Here is a 21,073-nt window from a genome sequence, read left to right on the forward strand (position 1 = left end):
GAGATTCAATCTGCCAAACTGCTGGCTATTTTTCAAGCAGTGGAAGAGGAGAACCCATCCAAACAAGCAAAAATTTGCAAAAAAAAATCCAAAATAAAGATGGCAGTGCGCATGGACTGGCGGCAACAATGATGTCACCCGCAGGTTGCTACTGGTTCAGGCTAGGACACTAATAAAGCTAACAAAGGGGAAATATGATAATGAGAAGATGGTATAAATATAGTGCTTGAAAGGTCACAAATAGGGAGACTTAACCTTGAATCCTACATGTCCGTTAAGTTGTGGAAGAGCCCGGGTGGCGCAGCAGGTAGAGTGCTGTACTGCAGGCCACTGAAGCTGACTGTAGATCTGAAAGTCAGTGGTTCAAATCTCATCACCGGTTCAAGGTTGACTCAGCCTTCCATCCTTCCGAGGTGGGTAAAATGAGGACCCGGATTGTGGGGGCAATAGCCTAGCTCTGTTTAAAAAGTGCTATTGCTAACATGTTGTAAGTTGCCCTGAGTCTAAGGAGAAGGGCGGCATAAAAATCAAATAAACAACAACAATAATAATAATAATAACTTGGATAGAATGAAATGAATACTTTTCTCGATCTCTGGTTTATAAATAAGCCTTCCTCTGTGCTCTTTGCTGATGATTTAATTGACAAAAGTCTATGGTTGAGAAAAGGCTGGGTTGGTTTCATTCCACGAAATTCGGAATGTTCTTATACAATTTCTATCCTCTCACAAGCAGGCTCAGCTTGCGTAAAAACCTTAGCACAAATTAAAGCCTTACTAAAATGTTTGGCTTTGGGAAATAACCTTTCCTCCTTCCCATCAAATTGCTTATTCATAAATGTAGGCACATTGATATTGGACACCAACACAAAGAAAATTATTAGGAGCAACCCATCCACATTCCAAGTTCTTATCAAGATACTCTATAGATAGGATGCCTTTGAAAAGAAAAAAATAAGGTCACATTAATACGATATAGCTGATTTCATTGTTTTATCCAATTGATAGTAAAATGTTGCTTTCAAAAGATAAAAGAATGCAACACACTCTACTTGTAAGTAAGAAGCCCAAAGATAAATAATATCATAGTGATTTTAATGGAAAAATATAACCCAGCTGCTTAATTTCCATAATAAATATTTGTTGACTTTAATTGCTGTGAAAGACATAGTTACTGCCTCCAAATTTTTTGTTGTTGTTTGATAAGGAAGGCCTCAATGCACTATCCAGCCATCTGCTAAGAATTAAAATTCCTCCCAAGCTGCGAAATACTTTAATTGCTAGTTGTGTCACCAAAAAATGTTTGGTTAAAAATGCAAGTTATCTGTAAAAATATAGATCGTAACATCTGGTAGAAGCAAAAATGAGCTGTGAATGGTTTCCTTTATGACAAATATTGACATTAAGAGCATTTTAACATTTAAAGGTGATTCTTAGAGGTAGGTGCATTGATTTCCATCTAATTTGGGTCAGTTTTGCATCTATTCATTCATAAATTAGTACCAACCAACTTCAGTATTACCCTGAAAGCTCAGCGATGTGTGTGTGTGTATTTTAAAGAAACGGCACACAAACAGAAAATTTAATTGGCATTAAAAACAGGCTTATTTGCATACCAAAATTATCCATTGGTTCATTATAAAAATGGTTATCAAGCTTTTCAGTTTCTAACCTTATTCCAAAGTGAGATGGGGAAGATGATTGGGTGGGGAGAGAAAGAGGTGTGTGTGTGTGTGTGTGAGAGAGAGAGAGAGAGAGAGAGAGAGATTCACTTGGAAGACGCATTTCTGTAAACTATTTCAACAATACAATCACAACTATGCCAAAATTACATATAATTTTGAATCAAGTATTGTGCTATGAGATTGGAAAGTGTGTTCCCAATGCCAGGTGTGCTCCATATTGAATTGTATCTGAAAAGTTGCTTAAAATTAAGAGGAGAAAGACAACATTTTTCAGTTGATTCAATTAAATAATCCTTTGTTCTCTCAAGTAGCTAGAGCAGCGGTCCCCAAACTTGGCAACTTGAAGACTTGTGGACTTGATATCCACAAGTCTTCAAGTTGCCAAGTTTGAAGACCTCTGAGCTAGAGGATCACATTGGAAGGAGATGGATCCCCAGGAGGGAGGGGTGAATTTCAGAGGAGTAAGAGGCAACTCAGCCCAGATATTAAAAAATAGGATAAAGACAGCTCCTTCATAACAGTTCCCACAGTACTTTGAAGGTGCAGATAGTAGAGTCCTCCATCTCACAAGATTTTGCCTATAGGGGGGAAACAATTTTAAAAAGCCACCACTGCTTGGAAGAATTGTCCCATTTCATTTATGATGTTTGTTTTGGGGGGTGATATTAAAGATGGGAGTGGTAGCGAGAACTTCTAATAGGCAAAATGTTCCTGTACCTATCTTGGAAAGTCCCTGTGGGGGCTTTTGGTTTATGTTTGGTTTATTAATCAGCGCCACATGCTCTGCTAAAAGAATTGAAAAGGTACATGATTGCCACCCACAGCTTGTTCAAGTTCAGGAAGATCATGAGATGCAGTAGGAATTGGCTAGGTTAAATTTCAGGAGAGTAATACTAATCAATTATGGTTAGTTAACATAACTAAACATAACCAAACATCACAAGTAAGACAAGAGCAATTGGAAGGTTAGAGTAGAAACTGCAATTGTGATCAGGGATAGCCAAGAATCCATTGGAGAAGTCCCCTGGAGAAGGGAGGCCTAGAAATCCAATAAAATAAATAAAATAGATAAATAAGAAATGTTTGTACCATCAGTTTTGCAACTGTTTTGTTTAGTGACTATTCACAGTTACCATAGTGGTAAAACAAATGTCACTTTTTAAGCAATCCATGCATTTATGATCCTTGAGATCTCTAAAGCAAAGGAAAGCTGAATTAAGATCATAAGATAGTTGTGGCTTTCCCTTAACAACCAATTCACTTAATGGGATTGTCAGTCCCAAATGTGCTTGCTGAATAAGGATTGCCATGTGTACATGGATGTTTATGAGCACTGAATATTCAGGAATGCATTTCAGAAGTAGTAAAGTATTTCTTATTGTTCTTGTTTACTGATCTGAGAATTGCTTAAGACCATGAGCAAAATCCTAATTCATATATAGAAAATGCTGATTCTCCCAAATTCCAAAGACTATGTTCATGTATATTTTATGTAAATGGAGTTGGAGGAGGGAGGAGAGAAAATTAAAAGTGTTGATTGTGAAGGGGAAAAAACCCATATTGACTTCCCGGGGTTACTTGGAACATGGGCTAGAACGATTAACAATTTGTCTCCATTTTTTTTTTGTTACGTTCAGCCTGTATCATTGCAAAAATGCTGACAGTTTTATCGCCCAAGAATTTTCTGTGCAAAACACTCTTCCTATCTGAAGAGTCAAAACTGATTTAGTTCCAGTGCTTCTTTTGAATTAAAAGTGCTCTATTCAGTGATGTTTTTGGACGCCTTCCCTTTGAGATTCAGTTCTTCCTGGATTTTGACCTTTTCAAGAAAATCTGCTTTATTGTGAAATGGGGGAGTTAAGAAAGTAAATATATTCAGCACCTGTTATTAAATGAGTCTGGATTTTGGAAAGTCATTGTCAATAGGTTAATCCTTCTGTGCAGACACTTTTGTTGGCAGAGAGACATCGTACACAAATGGAAGTTTTACCACAATGCTAATTTTGCCATCTCTTTGTCAATTCTCAAAGGACTGAACTACCATAGGGATAATCAGACTGGCTATTTGCATTTTGCATTCACCTTCTCTTAGCCTGGTCTTCAGTAAGGTTTGGTCTGCAAATGGGTTTAATTGAAATTCAGGCTTTAATCCAGGACTTTAGGTTGAAAATATTATTTGAGGGCTCTTATGAAGATAAATAAATGCCCTAGATATCAAAGCTTTTCTCTGGGAGGGTAACATAGAAAAAAAGAATACAGTGGTCCCTCGATTTTCGCGGGTTCGAACTTCGCGAAACGGCTATACCACTGTTTTTCAAAAATATTAATTAAAAAATACTTTGCTGTTTTTTTCCCTATAGCACGGTTTTTCCCGCCCGATGACGTCATCTGTCGTCGCCAAACTTTCGTCCACCTTTAAGAAATATTTTTTTTCATAAACTTTAATAAATAAACCTGGTGAGTAATAATCTAAATGGTTGCTAAGGGAATGAGAAATTGCAGTTTAGGGGTTGAAAGTGTTAAGGGAAGGCTTGTGATACTGTTCATAGCCAAAAATAGTGTATTTACTTCCGCATCTCTACTTTGCGGAAATTCGACTATCACGGGCGGTCTCGGAACGCATCCCCCGCAAAAATCGAGGGAACACTGTACTGTAAACCAGGGGGCTCCAACATTGGCAACTTTAAGACTTATAAACTTCAACTCCCAGAATTCGCCAGCCAGCAAAGCTTCCTTCTGGGAGTTGAAGTCCACAAGTCTTAAAGTTGCCAAGGTTGGAGACCCCTGCTGTAAGCAACCCTGTAACTTTACAAACCTTGAAGAGAAAAGCATATCCTGTTATATCCTTCATAGCAGAATTTCCTGTTAAAATTACAGAATGGGTTGTCAGAGATCTCTACATATATGAAAGTTTTATGCATTGCACCAAACCATGGATTTGTTCAACCTTGCTTTGCCAACAATCCAGAAGAATTGGATTTAAACCCTACATTAAACAATAAACCTTTCCAATGTTATAAGCAATGAACTTTTTTTTAATTTAGGATGTCACAGCAATTTCAGAATTCCCATAGTCATTCCCTTTGATGGATGAGAAGAAATAAAAGAAATAAAAATTTCAGTTCCCTTTGATGAATAAGATTTCAAAGAAAAGAAACTGCACTGAATATGAATTGTGTTGTTTTTATGCCATAATAAAGATTTGATTGGATGATGTTGTGCAAACACATCAAAAGCTGATCTATGACAAGCTTCACAAATTGTAGTCATGTGTGTAAAAAGCTACCTAGAAAAGCACTCCATCAGGTCAGAAAAACCACAGTTTCAATATTCCTTTCACATGTCATCTTAGTAACTTACACCACTAAACGGCTTATTATGCTGGTGACCTGATATCATTCAAGGACAGCTCATTCCTTAGATATCTATCAGAACAAGAGCTTAGCCAGGCAAACAATGATACAGCCCAGTTGCAGAAAACAGATTAATTCTGTGCATTTCTACAATGAATCCTCTTGTCTAAGATACAAGAAAGCAATGGCATGTTTACTGTTTGAAAGACCATCACAATCGAATTAATGTTCAGCTAAAATAGCAACCAGGGTGGTGTGGTAATTCAATAGTTAAGATTAGATTAGATTACTAGAGTTGGAAGGGACCTGTAGGTCATCTAGTCCAACCTCCCACTCCAGAAGGAGTCCCTACACCATTTTAGACAAAAGGCAGTCCAATCTCCCTTTGAATCTCAAGTGTTGGAGCTCTCACAACCTCTGCAGGCAAGCTGTTGCACTGGTTGATCCTCTCACTGTCAGACAGTTTCTCCTTATTTCCAAGTTGAATCTCTCCATGGTCAGTTTCCATCCATTATGTCTGGCCTACTGGTGCCTTAGAAAACAGCCTGACCCCCTCCTTTCTACGATAGCCCCTCAAGTATTGCTATTAAGTCTCTTGTGGTCCTTCTCTTTGCCAGGCTGACCATGCCCAGTTCCCTCAACCACTCTTTGTATGTCATGGTCTCCAGTCCCCTAATCATCCTGGTTGCTCTCCTCTGCACTTTCTCCAGAGTTTCTTTTTTTAAAATAAACTTTATTAAATTTTCCATAAAAAGACAAACATGACATTCATACATTTAACATCTATTTGGGTTACAGTTACCCCACTTATTTTTGAAGTCTTTCTAATAAAGAAAAAGAAAATTCGCTAATAACTTCTAAAATTAATATAGAATGAAAAGAAGAATTTTTGTATTTTATACACTTATTACCTATAAAGTTAACAAAATAAAACTAATTCTAATATCTATACATACTTTCGAATCATTTAAATCTTGTTTTTTCCTTTTATTTAACCATGTATACAATTTATTCCAAATATCATAAAATTCTGATTCTTCATGATTGTTTAACCGCCTTGTCATCATGTCCATTTCGGCACACTCTCTAATTTTTCTTATTACCTCATAGAAACATAGAAGACTGGTGGCAGAAAAAGACCTCATGGTCCATCTAGTCTGCCCTTATACTATTTCCTGTATTTTATCTTACAATGGATATATGTTTATCCCAGGCATGTTTATATTCAGTTACTGTGGATTTACCAACCATGTCTGCTGGAAGTTTGTTCCAAGGATCTACTACTCTTTCAGTGAAATAATATTTTCTCACGTTGCTTTTGATCTTTCCCCCACCTAACTTCAGATTGTGTTCCCTTGTTCTTGTGTTCACTTTCCTATTAAAAACACTTCCCTCTTGAACCTTATTTAACCCTTTAACATATTTAAATGTTTCGATCATGTCCCCCCTTTTCCTTCTGTCCTCCAGACTATACAGATTGAGTTCATTAAGTCTTTCCTGATACATTTTATGCTTAAGACCTTCCACTATTCTTGTAGCCCGTCTTTGGACCCGTTCAATTTTGTCAATATCTTTTTGTAGGTGAGGTCTCCAGAACTGAACACAGTATTCCAAATGTGGTCTCACCAGCACTCTATATAAGGGGATCACAATCTCCCTCTTCCTGCTTATTATACCTCTAGCTATGCTGCCAAGCATCCTACTTGCTTTTCCTACTGCCCGACCACACTGCTCACCCATTTTGAGACTGTCAGAAATCACTACCCCTAAATCCTTCTCTTCTGAAATTTTTGCTAACACAAACTGCCAATGCAATACTCAGATTGAGGATTCCTTTTCCCCAAGTGCATTATTTTACATTTACCATATTACAGAGCCCTCCAGGAATATCAACCCTATTGCACACTTTAGAGTCATCGGCAAATAGGCAAACCTTCCCTACTAAACCTTCCCCTATGTCACTCACAAACTTCATCTTCCTTGGGAATGTCTCCTCCCTTCCAATTTTGTGCGAATACTATCCTAGCTGCTGTCAGGATATGAATAATTTTTTAAAAATATCCTTTTTATATTTTTGATTTGTTATACCTAGTAAAAAAAAAATCTGCTATTTTCCAGAATATCTCCGGGACCGCCTTCTGCCACATGAATCCCAACGACCAGTTAGGTCCCACAGAGTTGGCCTTCTCTGGGTCCCATCAACTAAACAATGTCGTTTGGCGGGACCCAGGGGAAGAGCCTTCTCTGTGGCGGCCCCGACCCTTTGGAACCAACTCCCCCCAGATATCAGAGTTGCCCCCACCCTCCTTGCTTTTCGTAAGCTCCTTAAAACCCACCTCTGTCGTCAGGTATGGGGGAATTGAGACTTTCCCTCCCCCTAGGCTTATAAAATTTATGCATGGTATGTTAGTATGTATGATTGTTTTCTAAATTGGGGTTTTAAATTAACTTAAATATTAGATTTGTTTATATTGTATTATTATTGCTGTTAGCCGCCCCGAGTCTGCAGAGAGGGGCGGCATACAAATCTGATAAATAAATAAATAAATAAATAAATAAATAAATAAATAAATAAATAAATAAATAAATAATAAAATCACAGGGACTCCTTTACCTATACTTACCTTTTTTAAAAAAAAAATAGCAAGCATGTTTTATTTGAAGTGTTTGAAGTTTTCATTGTCCTGATTATCCAGAACACAGCAAGTGATACAGGAAGCTGGTGGATTATAGAATATTTTGTTTGTGCCGTATTCTCTCTCTCTCTCTCTCAGCTTTAGAGATAGGGGTGTCAGCAGGAGGAACAAGGCTGGGGTCAAGTAATGTCAGGCATGTCATGACATCATTTACATAATGATGGTAGCATTGCATGACATAATTATGGCTTTTACTGGACCCCTGTGGCTACATAGACTGAGTAGTATACCTAACCACTGTAATAACAGTTCTCAGGATAGGAAAGCTATGTTCAGCTTTAAAATGTCTGGTTTGTTTTGAACATTGCCTCTGGATTTTTCACTTTTCCAAGCATAATAATAATAAAGTTATTTTCAGCAAATAACAAAAAATCATCCCTCCTTCTGTGTAGAAAGTGATCTCAGTCACATCGCTTTTTTTTTTTTTTTAAAGACAAATGCTACCGTTGGGTTAATTTAAAAAAGAGAAAAAAGAATCATAGGCAATTTATACCTGCTGTAAAAACCCTTTGGCATACTTTGCAAATCTGCTCAACACCTGTCAGAGAGGCTACATACCCGTGATGGCAAACCTATGGTATGTATGCCACAGGGGCATGCGGAGCCATATCGAAGGGTGTTGCCTTATGTCAGCTCCAGCATGAATGCATGTGCTGGCCAGCTGACCTTTGGCCTTGGGGGAGGCCGTTTTCGCCCTCCGGACACTTCACGGAATCTTTCCTGAAGCCCTGGAGTGCAAAAAAACAGCACAACGGGCAAACCGGAATTTGGGAAAATGGACTTCTGATTTGCCTGTTGTGCTGTTTTTTGCACTCCGGGACTTTAGGAAGCTTCCCTGAACCCTCCGGAGTACAAAACATTATATTCCTCACCCAAAAGTTCCTTACCAATATTTTCTTCTGCTTCAATGTGTTCAGTAAGAACGGCTAAGGGGCGAAATGCTGGAGGATTTTTCTGTACAGTCTCCAATTTGTGGTGTAAGGAGAGTGTGTGAAGTGAAGATTTGCTCTATAGACTGTCATTATATAATTTGTGGTCATCGTCTATACCTGAAGGATGAGCAATTCAGGTCTGAAAGGAAACAGCCCATCAGCAGAAGACACAAAGTACAATTTGAAGGTCATGATTGCAAAATTGAGAATGGCTACCAACTTGACAGCTTCTTGAAGTGTGTCACTTCTGGAGATTATCTGAGGTCTATCTCGGAAAATAAGTCTATATTCTAGGTCAGTGATGGTGAACCTTTTTTTCCTCGGGTGCTGAAAGAACATGGGCATGTGCTATCACGCATGCACAATTGCCCACACCCATAATTTGATGCTTGGGGAGGGTGAAAACAGCTTCCCCCGCCCTCTGGAGGCCGGAAACAGACTGACTCCCAACTTCTGGTGGGCCCAGTAGGTTTGTATTTCGCCCTCCAAAGGCTTCCCTGGGTAAAAACGGCTCCTTCATACCCCTGGAAGCTCTCTAGAAGTCAAAAACGCCCTCCCAGAGCCTCTGTGTGAGCCCAAAATCAGCTGGCTGGCACACATGTGCACATTGGAGCTGAGCTAGGGCAACGGCTCATGTGCCAGCAGATATGGCTCCGCGTGCCACCTATGGCACCCGTGTCATAGGTTCGCCATCACTGTTCTAGGTCCTCATGCTGTACTATCATTGGTTATATGCTGCAATGATGAGGAAGGAGAATTGACTTCCTATCATGTCTGAGGACAATTTAGTAGCATTTTATTGAGATGCTGGCCTTGAATGCTTTTATATCAAGAAAACATTTATCTTTGTTTTCATCTAAAGTAAATAACTCCATTAAAAACAGTTTGTGTTCTGTCAAGATTTGTACAAAATATGGAGGGTTTTTTTTTTAATATACTGAGATGAATCGACACAGAAACCTAGCACTTCTGTACCAAAATTATAGAAATGAAAATTCTCAGTTGTCTCATGATAAGTTCCTATACTTAAACCAAAGAGACATTGCTCCTAAGTCTTGCATTCCAATTCATGCTTGCTCCTTTAATGTGTCATATACCAAGAAAAAGTGTCAAAAGAGAGGTCATGTGATCAACCAACTTCTTTCAACTAAAGAGAAAACTCTGCTTTTTAAGAGCAAAGCTTCATTCCTAATATGTCTGAGTTGCCAAGTTGGACTCAGGGACACTGGGTGTAAAAAAATGTCAAGTACCATCTCTCCTCAATTTTACTCATCTATGCCTCTCTTATCTTTTTTTTAACGTACACTGACAGCATATGCACCAATGACAAATTCCTTGTGTGTCCAATCACACTTGGACAATAAAAAAATCTATTCCATTCTATTCTAGTCTAGTCAAGTCTAGTCTAGTCCTTTTCTATATTCTACTCTACTCTACACTCTACTCTACTCTATATTCTCTTCTCTTCTCTTCTCTTCTCTTCTATTCTACCAAACAGATTTCTCATTTCAGCCTGTTTTCAGATTTCTTTGGGCAATGCTTTTGAGCTTGTTTTATTGTTGTAAAGTGGGAGGGGCGTGGCCACTGTCCCAGCGAGACAGAATTCCCTACGCTCTGGCGGGGGATATTCAAATCCCGCCGTTCGGGGGTTCCGATTCTTTTGAATTGGCCCAAAGCCTCCCTGGAGTGGAGGTAAAGATGGGGACTTGGTGGACGGTCCATTTTGGGGTCAGCATACCCCACGGATAGCCTGCCCAGAGCCTCCACCTGCGGTGGTGCGAAGCAGCTTCAGTCACCATAGCCGTTTTTTTGTTTTTCATTTGTTAATATTTGATTGGCTATATACAATATTTTCAGCTTACAGAAAAATGAGTAAAGAGAGGGAGGAGGCACTATGGCATATTTAATTAATCAGAAATATTGTTGGTGTTATACTTTTGAAGGAACGGAGGGAATTTAATTAAAAGACAATGTATGTAACTGGATGACAAAATTAGAAAATTTTGCAAATTTTTTGATGATCGATATGAGTTATTAACAGCATATTACAGAATATCACTATTCGCTATATAGAATGAATGAATGAATGAATGAATGAATGGTTTATTTCTTCTCCAGCTGTCTTTTTCTTCTTCAGAGGGAGTAGTTCCCACATCTAATTCTCCCTTTAGGATAGGAAAGCCAAGATCAATGAGGAGACATCTGTGCAATGTAAAAGAAGACCTTTGTAAACCTTATCCATTGATCATCTCAAGAAAGCAAGAATTCTGCACCTCACTCCTGAAAAATTCACTAAATTTTTATTTGCAAATTTATTATAAATAGTATCTATATTAGAGCATGGGCTAGAGATGCTACCAAAGGGTGGACATAGAATACTCAGTAAAATGAACATAATAAATCTATGGTAGCATCCATAATTTGTTGTCTTTCAATTCTGTTGAAGTGCAAATATCAGAATCATGAGCTTAGGGCAGCCACTGGTTGGGAATTCTGGGACCAACTCTCAAACTCAGCTAGAAGATGTACTATGTTCAGCATTGATCTGTACTTTTTTTTAAAGCATCTGCTCCCTCTTCTGGGACATTTCCCCCCCCCCATCAATCCCCCCCCCCAAATTCCCTGTACCACTCTGAGAAATACAAGATTTTTCCCCACTCAAAGAATTAATCCTCAGTGACAACCTGTATTATTAATGTCTTAAGTACTCCTCTATTCAGTGAACTCTATTAATAGTTTGAAATAACTGCCTGTAACTTGCATGGAATGACAAATAGTAGTCAGAAGGTTTGAGAAGTTCCTTGTTGTAATCATAGGTCACTTTATGAATTAATTACCTCCATTTATCTTTGAAGCCAAGATATGTTATTTAGACTCCACTCTTTGAAACCATTTAATCGCTGACAATAGTGTTATAGCATTTTAGGTTCTGAATGAACAAGGGCTATCAAATTTTACAATATAAGAAAATTAAGGTGTCATGCTTAGAAGAGGGACAGGCTAATATTGATGTCTCAGAATAATAAATATTTTTTTTTTTAAAAAAGTATGGCAGACCAATGCCTCTAAAATGAAAGTCACTACGGATGTTTCAGAATGGAGCTGGAATTTTTATGCTGCAATAGTTTAAACATGAACAGTAGCAGTTTATTTGCTTTGTGCCTTGGGCTACTAACCTGCATTTGGCAGGACCGCTAAAAGATCTCTGCAATTTAAATAACCGAACTCTGTGCAGGATTCCAGCATTCAATATTAACACATTATACAGGCCCAAATGTGAGCGCTGAAGCTTTTGAGGATGCAATTTGTCCTTGAACAATATATTTTTCTTTACAGAAATAAATGTGATTCTGTTGCTGCAAATATGAAAATCGACTCTCAGGTTGCCAGTTAGATAATTTTATATGACTCTCACAGGTGCTTTGTGGTTCCATATTATGGTGATTTTATTATGGTTTTATCTTAATTTAATATTTTATCTCCTATATTGTATTCTCCACATATTGTGTGCGTGTGTTTGCATATAAAATTTGCTGATGTTTTATTTAAACTAAATTTGTATATCAGTGATTGCATGTCCTCCGTAGATGCCATACACTAAATAACTAAGTAATAGGCGCTCTGGATTTAAAGGGGGATGTCAGGCAGGAAAGCCAACCATTTAGCTGTGTAGAAAAGGAAACAAACAGAAGATGGGAGCCACAACTCTGTGCTAGAAATCTTAGTTATAGATAGTCCTTGACTTGTGACTGACTGGTTAGTGACCATTCAGAGTTCCAAAAGACATACCTGGGGATAATTACAACACCTAATCCCACCCACAGTCATGACCGCACTTCGTGCACCTGGCAAATGGGCAGCAATTATGGCCATTGGCAGAATCCCATGACCATGTGAACACATTTTGCAGTGGTTTTGCCAAAAATCACCATTTACTTCCAGTGTTTGGCAAAATCACATCCATAGCAAACCATGGTTTTCCTTAATGGCTGCAGATTTGCTTAATGGTGATTTGTTTGAACAACTGCTACAAAAAAAGGTGATAAAATCAGGCTAGTCATGTGATCAACAGTTGACATGAATTATAGGGAGAGGGGCGGAGCCACAGAATTCCACTTTGCCCGTGGGGGTCCACCAAATTCCCATCACCTGTGGGTCCTGGTTCCTATGGAACTGGGATGGATACTCCCTGGAGGGGAGGTGAAGATGGGGTTCCTGGCGGGAGTCTGGTTTGAGGTCAGCATACCCCCCAGACAAACCTCCATTTGCAGCGGTGTGAATGGCGAGGCTGCCATGCATTCACCTACAAAGCCACGGCACTGCAATAGAAGGATTTTCAAGAAGCTTGGTAACACCTGGAAAGAGAATCCAGCTTAGCGCTGGAGAGAGGGGGGAGAATTAAAGACTGTGCTGGTGAGTGTTTCTGCCAAAGGAGACATGAGCTCTTTAAAAAAAATTGCTTTGATTTAATTTGGAAAACTTGTTTGCCGAAAATGGAGGAAACAGCTGATTGGCGGTGTGGTGATAGCAGAAAGCCTCCAGAATAGCAAAATGCCCAAGAACTGTTTTTTCTTTCTCTTTTAAAATACAAAAGCATTGAAAATGAACTATCTATCTATTGTTGAATTAATTAGAAAGATTTGATTGTTATACTTTAACTTGGTGAAGAAACTGAAGAAAATAATGTCACGGAACAACTTTATGGAAGAACTGTTTTTTTCTTTCTTTCTTTTTTTTAAAAAATATAAAAGCATTGAAAATGATTCTTTTTTCCTGCTCTTTTAAAATATAAAAACATTGAAAATGATTTATTTATCTATTGTTGAATCAATTGGAAAGATTTGATTGTTATATTTTAACTTGGTGAAGAAAGTGAAGAAAATAGCATTAGGGAACAACTCTATGGAATTTAATGTTTGACATCCACCTGCTGGTCGGAGGAATTACTGCAGGGGGAATTTCTCCCTATGTGATTTACCGTTGATAGTTGACATGAATTATGACCATGATGGACAGGCTTCATCACTGTCGTAACTTAAGGATTATCTGTATTCTTCATATGTGTTGTACTGTATTCAACACAGGAGACATGGTGGCTCAGTGGCTAAGACGTTGAGTTTGTCAATCAGAAAGGTCAACAGTTCGGCGGTTCAAATCCCTAGCACCGCATAACGGAGTGAGCTTCCCATTACTTGTCCCAGCTTCTTGCCAACCTGGCAGTTCGAAAGCATGAAAAAATGCAAGTAGAAAAATAGGGATCACCTTTGGTGGGAAGGGAGCAGTGTTCTGTGCGCCTTTGGCATTTAGTCATGCCGGCCACATGACCACGGAATCGTCATCAGATAGCGCTGGCTCTTCAGCTTAGAAACAGAGGTGTGCACCGCCCCCTAGAGTCAAGAACGACTAGCACGTGTATACAAGGGAAACCTTTACTTTATTCAACACAGAAAAAAGCACTGTGGGGATGACTGCAATTTTTTTTGACACTTTCCCTGTAAGACAAGCAACATACAGCCCTGATATTCTGTACAGTCCTTGAATTTCCAAAATTGTTAGTCATATGTTCTGCAAGTGATACCAATGAAATGGAACTCAATAAAACAATGGAACAGTGCAGGTATTCTGGTTAAATTCACTTTATCTCCTTCACACATCTGGATATCATTGCTTCTATTTTGGAAAGGCGCTGGTTAAATAGAAAATATTTTGAAGATTGCCTGACTTGAGCTTTAGCATAATTTCCCTCTTTTTTTTTTGTAACTTTCTCATCCCTTCCCAAGTCACTTTTTCCTTCCGTTCTCGACATAGCCCATCTTCTTTGAATTATTTTAGAACGAACAGCAAGTGGCAGGCAATTCAGAAGAAATTATGCGCTCTTTGAGAATTTAAAAGATCTTTTTGCATTTCCGTATTGCAAATTTCCCAAAGCAAGTGTGACATCGGAATTGAAACTTCATTATAGAAATGATGAAGCTTTTTTTCAGTGTCACAGATTTGCCATATCTCAAAATATGCCCAAACAGTAGAATATATTGCAGAACAGAAGAAAAAAAGTGGGAGAGCTAATATCATTTATTATTCTAAGGAAATGCTTAACCAAAGCTTTGGATTTTCTTTCTTAAAGATTTCCAAAAGCTGTGAATTGTAGATTACAGGAATGGGGGGACACCATAGACTGACATGTCCCAGTGACCGATTAGATCCCACAGGGTTTGCTTTCTCCAGGTCCCATCAGCCAAACAATGCTGGCTGGCAGGACCATGGCGGGACTTCTGTGGCAGCTCCGGTCCTCTGGAATCAACTCCCCCTAGAGCAGTGGTTCTCAACCTTGGGGTTGCGACCATAGTTCCCTCTAAGCTGAGCAGTGAGCAATCGCTCACTTAAAAATCATCATCAACTCAGAGTTTTCCAAACCTGCCCAGAAGCCGAGAGGGAAAGAGTGAGAGGGAAGGAGAGAGAGAGGAAGAGAGGAAGAGAGAGAAACAGATAGAAAAAAGAGAGGAAGGGAAAGAGAAAGAAAAAGAATGGGAGTAAGGAAGAGAGAAAGAAAATCAAAATCTAGTTTGAAACTAGCTCAACTATTTAAGTGGCATTTTGATATTGATAGAGTTGCCCTATTATGAGCTCACTGTTATAGACACACAGTACAGTATTTTATTTTGAAATTCTCTGAGGCAAAACAGGGTGGGTTTTTTATTTGTTTGTTTGTTTGTTTGTTTGTTTGTTTCTTTCTTTCTTTCTTTCTTTCTTTCTTTCTTTCTTTCTTTCTTTCTTTCTTTCTTTCTTTAATATTTCTGTGCCGCCCAGTCCCGAAGGGACTGCCGCTCAGACACTACACTTTTCCGCCCCGCCCCCCAAAAAATAGAGTGAACACTGGTTGCGACCCCTTTGGGGGTCGAACGGCCATTTCACAGGGGTCGCCTAAGACCATGGGAAAAGACAAATTTCCAATGGTGTTAGCAACGAAAGCTTCTATTCTGGCATCTCGGAACATATTTTTACAATCCAACCAATCAGGCGTTTACAGGGCAGTGTCCCTCTGACCTCTTGCCAATCAGCTTAAAGATCTGTTGGAAGAATTGGCGCTAAACCTATAGTTGGGGGTCACCACAAGATGAGGAACTGTATTAAGGGGTCGCGGCATTAGAAAAGTTGAGAACCACTGCCCTAGAGATTCACCCCACCCCCACCCTCCTGGCCTTCTGAAAGACTTTAAAAACATGGCTTTGCTGGCAGGCCTGAGTGGCATCACTCTGCTCTGACCAGTAGTAATGAATAAGAGATGGATGGATGTTTGTTTTAACACTGGGGTTTTAAATTTTGTATTTTTCTTTTATTCTTGTATGCCACCCTGAGTCCACCCTGTATGCCACCCTGAGTCCATCATATAAATCTAAGTAAGTAAGTAAGTAAGTAAGTAAGTAAGTAAGTAAGTAAGTAAGTAAGTAAGTAAGTAAGTAAGTAAGTAAGTAAGAAAGAAAGGGATGGATGGATGGATGGATGGATGGATGGATTAGATAGATAGATAGATAGATAGATAGATAGATAGATAGATAGATAGATAGATAGATAGATAGATAGATAGATAGATAGATAGATAGACAGACAGATAGACAGATAGATAGATAGATGATAATAGAGTTATGACAGAAATTCTATTGAGATATTTATTTTAAGTTCCTGGTCTTAGCTCCACCCTCCATGAAGGAGGACCTGCACTCTGGTTAAATATTTCTTGGTGTATTTCTGTAGTATTGTTCTCATTTCATGCTATGGATTTATTTCATTACACAGTTCTTCTATTCTTCAGTTCAGTTCACACTTGGCTAAAAAATAATTCTGCTCTGTTTTGTTTTATTCCATTCCATTCTATTTTATTTTTTTCTATTCTTCATTCCATTATTTCTATTCTATTCTATTCTATTCTAGTCTAGTCTAGTCTAGTCTAGTTTCGTCTAGTCTACTCCTGTAGGAAGAGAATACCATAAGCTTCTCAAAATTCCCCCAGATTGGAGCAGCATATAAAATAAATATAAATGTTTTCAGAGGCCAAGAGCTTTCTTTCCCATAAGATCCCATAAGATAAGAAATTGTCTTACTTTTTATTTTCTCAAAAAAAAGTCCTATAATTTTATCACAAGCAATTCTGATTTATCTTAAGTATTGCTTTTGAATTAACAATGCTGGAAACATCTAATAACTTCAACTTCTCTACTTTAGAAACAAATATTCTGACATGGTTTTGCAACCATCTATGCTTAAAAATCTCCTTAGAGAACTTCAAAAATGTGTAAAATATGAAAGCAATGTTCTCTAAGTGCAAAAAGCTTTTTGAGCTCAATGTGTTTATGTGCCACATTCAGACACAGAGGCGAAATATAGAAAGATTTCCAGGTGATGCTTGGTACAGATACCATAGTCCTTGGCTTACGACCACACCTGAACCCAAAATCCCTGTCGTTAAGCAAGACATTTGTTAAGTGGCCCATTTAATGCCACAATTGTTAAATTAATCACTACAGTTAATAACCTGGTTGTTAGGTGAATCTGGCTTCCCCATTGACTGTCAGAAGGTCACCAAAGGAGATCACAAAACTCCACGGCACAACCGTGATTACAAGCAGTGAAGGGCTGCAAAATTTTTTACTACCACACTTATTTTGTGGGTATGGCGTGCTGACCATGTGACCAGGTGGGAGTGCCTTGACGATCATGTGACCAGGGGGCTGGCTTAAAGGTCATGTGACTGGCTTAAAGATGGCCAACTTGACGTCATTCACGTCAAGGGTTAGGGTTAGGGTGCCTGGGCTCTCTTGGCCTCAAGGAGATACAATTTCCCAATCTATTTACTGTTACTGAACATCCAAAATGTACTCTTTAATTCTATGTATATATGCCATATGTGCAGGAAGGGCTACCAAACTTTTTACTACCACACTGTGGGCATGACTTATGCAGGTTGCCCTGCATTTTCTTTGAACAACTTTCAGTGCAAATTGGGTGCTCTGGGGTGGAGCTCCGTTTTTGCTACCCCACTGCATTGCCCTCCACCCCACCCATCCAGGCAGCAGCCCACCCCTGGTCACAAGTCTGAACCAGTTGCCGAGAGTCTGAATTTTTATCATGTGATTATGGGTAGGCTGCAAAGGTTGTAACTCTGAAAAACGGTCATAAGACACTTTTTTCAGTGTCGTTGTAATGAAAAATGGTCGCTAACTGAATCGTTATAAGTCAAGGATTGCCTATTAGTGGTGGTTGCTCCCAGTTCAGTCCAGTTCTTAGAATTGGTAGTGCCGGCAGTGGGAGGCTCCGTCCAGCCACCCGGGAGGCTCCACCCACCTGCCTTGGAGGCTCCACCCACCCACCTGAGAGGCTCCGCCCACCCATCTGGGACAAGCACACACGTACCCAAACCAGTATCAAAATCATTTACAACCCACCACTGCTGCCTATACTATATTTTTCTTAATCCTAGGAAGGACTGGTTTTGGATGAGAACATCTTTCCATTCCAAGGTTCTCAGACAATTCACACACACACACACCTGTAAGATATTTTTAAGGCTGATCTTTTCACAGGAAAAAAATCAAGAAGTTCTTTTTGTTTGAATTGAATGTGTTTGCTCATTCTGGTTTTGGAGACTCTGTCCTTCATTTATTCTTTTCCTTTGGAAGCACTTTTGAGTGCAAATTGCTGCTATCAGAAACCTTGAACTGAGAGACTATTATTCTCTATGCTCAGATTAAATTAATTTTGAAAAGTTTAATGCAGCATGTCTGAACTCCGAGTCCGAGAGGTGTCAAATTTATTTCTGTGCCTTTTTTTAAGCGGCGCCTTCAAGGACAGTTGGACTCACAGTGAATGGATTCTAATGTCTTTGGGTAAGTGGGCTTCCTTCCTGCCCCCACCGTTCTTTTCAATGGAAGCCATCAAGCTCAGATGTTAATCATTTTCCTCTGAAAATTATACAAAGGCAGCATCGTGGCGAGGCCAAAATAGGAGTGTTCTTTGCTTGCTATTCAAATGAAATCAGCAAGCAAAGGGAAGGCTGAATCTTCAACACGGCAAAATACAGTAAAGGGTAATGGGGAAAAATTGTATTAAAGTTAATAGGAAAGGAGGAACGCACACCACACAATAAGGATGCTTTTATAGGACTGGTGATGAAGTTTGTAGTGAATAGTATTTTGAGTTCAAAAGCAACCCTTCCGATAAGTCATAAAAATGGATATTCATTTTCTTCCCTCCTAACCAGCTGTATGCCACTAGCTTGACCTGCCAGTATTGGTGGGGATAGCCTTTCTCCAAAGAATAACAATACCAACAGAGTTGGAAAGGACCTTGGTGGTCTTCTAACCCAACCCAGTCCTTGGGCAGGAGACCCTACACTACTTCAGACAAATGGTTATCCAACATCTTATTATTATTATTATTATTATTATTATTATTATTATTATTATTATTATTATTATTAGAAACATAGAAGTCTGACGGCAGAAAAAGACCTCATGGTCCATCTAGTCTGCCCTTATACTATTTTCTGTATTTTATCTTAGGATGGATCTATGTTTATCCCAGGCATGTTTAAATTCAGTTCCTGTGGATTTATCTACCACGTCTGCTGGAAGTTTGTTCCAAGGACCTACTACTCTTTCAGTAAAATAATATTTTCTCATGTTGCTTTTGATCTTTCCCCCAACTAACCTCAGATTGTGTCCCCTTGTTCTTGTGTTCACTTTCCTATTAAAAACACTTCCCTCCTGGACCTTATTTAACCCTTTAATATATTTAAATGTTTCAATCATGTCCCCCCTTTTCCTTCTGTCCTCCAGACTATACAGATTGAGTTCACTAAGTCTTTCCTGATACGTTTTATGCTTAAGACCTTCCACCATTCTTGTAGCCCGTCTTTGGACCCGTTCAATTATGTCAATATCTTTTTGTAGGTGAGGTCTCCAGAACGGAACACAGTACAGTAGACCCCCGCTCGTTGCGAGGGTTCCGTTCCAGGACCCCCCGCAACGAGCGGGTTTTCGCGAAGTAGCGCTGCGGAAGTAAAAACACCATCTGCGCATGTGCAGATGGCGTTTTTACTCCCACAGCGCTAGCGAGGAGCCGAAGATTGGGGGCGGGGCGGCTGTTTGCCGCCGGCATGGAGGGCTTCCTAGCAGCCCCCCAAACCCGGGTTGGGGGTCCGGGGGGCGCTGGCTATCGGCGCTTTCGAGCTGAGTCCGAGAGCGAATTCGCTTCCGGACTCAGCTCAAAACCGCCGATAGCAAGCGGCAAGGAACGGCTTGTCTCGGCGCTTTCGAGCTGACCGGACTCAGCTCGAAAGCGCCGAGACAAGCCGTTCCTTGCCGCTTGCTATCGGCGGTTTTGAGCTGAGTCCGGAAGCGAATTCGCTTCCGGACTCAGCTCAAAAGCGCCGATAGCAAGCGGCAAGGAACGGCTTGTCTCGGCGCTTTCGAGCTGACCGGACTCAGCTCGAAAGCGCCGAGACAAGCCGTTCCTTGCCGCTTGCTATCGGCGCTTTTGAGCTGAGTCCGGGAGCGAATTCGCTCCCGGACTCAGCTCAAAAGCGGCGAGAATGAACGGCGTGGGCGGGCGAAGGGCGGGCGGCAGCGAGGAGTTTGCGTGGGCGGTGGGGAAACTCCTCGCTGACGCCAGCAAGAGGGGGAAGACCCAGGGAAGCCGCTGCCATCTACGCATGCGTGCCCGGCACGCATGCGTAGATGGTATTTTTGACTTCCGGGTTGAAAAATAGCGAAGTACCCTGTTCGCAATGGTTGGGGACGCAATAAACGGGGGATCACTGTATTCCAAATGTGGTCTCACCAGCATTCTATATAGCGGGATCATAATCTCCCTCTTCCTGCTTGTTATACCTCTAGCTATGCAGCCAAGCATCCTACTTGCTTTCCCTACCGCCTGACTGCACTGTTCACCCATTTTGAGACTGTCAGAAATCACTACCCCTAAATCCTTTTCTTTTGAAGTATTTGCTAACACAGAACTGCCAATACAATACTCAGATTGAGGATTCTGAGGATTCTTATTTATTGGATTTGTATGCCGCCCCTTTCCGTAGACTCGGGGCGGCTAACAACAGTGGTAAAAACAACATGCGACAATCCAATACTAAGACAGCTAAAAACCCTTATTTTAAAACCAATCATACATACAAACATACCATACATAAATTGTAGAAGCCTAGGGGGAAAGAATATCTTAGTTCCCCCATGCCTGACGACAAAGGTGGGTTTTAAGAAGCTTACGAAAGGCAAGAAGGGTGGGGGCTATTCTAATCTCTGGGGGGAGTTGGTTCCAGAGGGCCGGGGCCGCCACAGAGAAGGCTCTTCCCCTGGGTCCCGCAAAATGACATTCCAGTGTTGGAACATTCACAACTTT

This window comes from Erythrolamprus reginae, chromosome 8 (assembly GCF_031021105.1).
Source record: "Erythrolamprus reginae isolate rEryReg1 chromosome 8, rEryReg1.hap1, whole genome shotgun sequence".
In the NCBI taxonomy this organism is placed as follows: domain Eukaryota; kingdom Metazoa; phylum Chordata; class Lepidosauria; order Squamata; family Dipsadidae; genus Erythrolamprus; species Erythrolamprus reginae.